This window comes from Apodemus sylvaticus, chromosome 6, assembly GCF_947179515.1.
Source record: "Apodemus sylvaticus chromosome 6, mApoSyl1.1, whole genome shotgun sequence".
In the NCBI taxonomy this organism is placed as follows: domain Eukaryota; kingdom Metazoa; phylum Chordata; class Mammalia; order Rodentia; family Muridae; genus Apodemus; species Apodemus sylvaticus.
In genome coordinates, this window is record NC_067477.1 from 14,883,258 (window position 1) to 14,885,762 (window position 2,505).

At 43.3% G+C, this 2,505-nt stretch overlaps 1 pseudogene; it reads right to left on the bottom strand.

The window, feature by feature from the left end:
* Positions 1–1,509: 1,509 nt before the first annotated feature.
* Positions 1,510–1,871, bottom strand: LOC127687843 (ATP synthase subunit g, mitochondrial-like; annotated as a pseudogene).
* Between the last annotated feature and the right edge of the window lie 634 nt (positions 1,872–2,505).

Below are 2,505 nucleotides of genomic sequence, written 5' to 3' on the forward strand. Positions count from 1 at the left end.
TTGTTCGGTGGCGGACACGGTGGCTTGCAGGATGGCTCCGTAGAGACACATGATGATATCAGCAAAATTAGGTTTGCTCACAAGACCCCTGGTTATCAGCTGAGGGGTGTCTCAGGTACGTGGGGTGAGGGTGGAGTTTGCAGATCTATGGCAAGTTGAGTTATTTAACGCGTATTAAACACCAAGGGGGAGGGACAAACTCTCAGGATTTTGCATCTCAATGATAAGTTCAATTTATCAGATCAATTCTGCAGGTAGAGGGACAAACACTAAGGAAGGTGGGTGTGGATGCCTATTCTAGCTGCACTCGGAACACCGGCTGCATACTAGACACTGAGCTGTGGAACCGGAGAGGTGGTTTATTAGGGCTCACGGTTCAAGGGTACCGCCCATCAGGGGGAGGAGTCATGGCAAAAGGAGCAGGAAGGAACGGTCCTATTGCATCTGGCCTGCTGCTTGTCTGCACGAGCACAGTCCAGGATCGCGGCTAGCACGGGCTGCCCGCCTGCACTGGGCGGGTCTGTCCACCTCAACAAACACACCTAAGATCCTCACCTAGGCAAGGCGAGACTCATGGCTTCCGAGTGGTTCTAGAGTCAGTCAACCTGAAGGTTAACATTAGCGATCCCACCGGACACATTCGACACCCAGGGCAGATCGGCTTTGACACTTTGTCAAAGTTATTTTAGTAACTTTAGTAAAGTTATTTTCTGTAACTTTCCTGCAACAGTCAATATTAATCACTGTTTTCTTCATGATTCGGTTCAAAAAATTAAATGCAAGAGGAGAATCATCTCAGTTCAATGAAGTTATTTTCTGTGACAATCACACATCGGTCAATATTAGTTATCATTTTCTTAATTATTTGCTTCAAAAATAAATGCAAAGAGAAAATTAATTCCAAATGTATTTACATTCAGCAGCATGTTTCATGAACTAAAAATTATACTTTTCAAACAGATACACTATGTAAACCTCTCAAGGTTTTAATTGTGAACAGTTTCTAACTGTTCTGAACTTATCTTCTAAATTAGACTGCATACAGTGGTCGCAAACTTTTTGCCTGGAACATTCATCTAAGAAACAACATTTGTCAAAGAATAGGTAATAAAAAATGGTGGCACTGGTCAGATTATAATTTTTTTTCCTGAGACAGAGTTTCTCTGTGTAGCCCTGGCTATCCTGGAACTTACTCTGTAGACCAGGCTGGCCTCAAACTCAGAAATCTGCCTACCTCTGCCTCCCAAGTGTGCCACTACTGCCTGGCTCTAGATTATAAAATATTAATCGTAGAAGATACAGTTACATATAATGCTAGCAAAATCTGTCTTTTTAGAAAATTAACTTCGTTATTTAAAAAAAAATTATAATTAACCAGACCCAAAATAAAGTAGTCCCAACGTCTATACAACTCAATGAAATAATGCTGTGGGTTTTTTTTTTTTCTTTTCTGTCTTTTCTTTTTTTCCAACACCTAGTATTTTATTCAGATAGCAGTCCCATTACACATGGTCCAAGAACATTCAAATAAGAACTCAAATCGGAAGTTAAAGACTGGTCTTCAAACATCATAGCCAACAATGCCGCGTTTGCCTATGACCTCTCCAATATAAAACCACATCCACACCTCAGTGGTCACCAAACCATTCAGCACAGCTTCCTTAACTGTAGGGTGTTTGAAGTTACCAGTTTTAGCACTTCGAATTATTTTTTTCATAATCTGAAGAGATGTAGGGATTTCACCAGGGGTTGGGGGAACCAGCTCAACCTTGGCTTAGTGCCAAAATGTGGCCAATAGAGGCTTCCAGGAAGTCACAGCAGCAGTCCCCTGACGGTGCCTTCTTCACGAAGTTATGGAGGACCTTGGCCATGGTCTAAGGTGGAAGGTATTTTTTGTTTGTTTGTTTTGTTTCTTGGATTTTTTTTCCCCCGAGACAAGGTTTCTCTGTGTAGCCCTGGCTGTCCTGGAACTCACTCTGTAGACCAGGCTGGCCTTGAACTCAGAAATCCGCCTGCCTCTGCCTCCCAAAGTGCTGGGATTACAGGCGTGCGCCACCACCGCCCAGTGATTTTTTTTTTCTTAGAGAAGGGTGTGTCACTGGTATATGGCAACTGATTCACAAACTTTTAATTGGTCTTAACTGCCCCGAATACGCTGTTGACAAGTACTCAGGAACACCCGCCTCTTATAAGCCTTCCTCGATATAGTGTGACCTATCACTGGATTAGAAACTTCTGTTGGAAATCGCCACCCTGGTTGGAACTCCTACTTTAAAAAATATTGTATTTAATCACTGACAATTTTATACACATAAGTAATGTGTCTTGATCATATCCATCCTAATCTTCCCCTTCTACTCATCTAGACACCCGCAACATGTCCCCTTCTCCAGATTCCCTTCCCACCCCTCACTCCGTTCAGTCAGGGCTGCCGAGTGCAGATTGCCTTGATCTTACGAGGTTCCCGCGGCTGCTGTGAGTCCACGAGGCCAACAGCCATGTCCT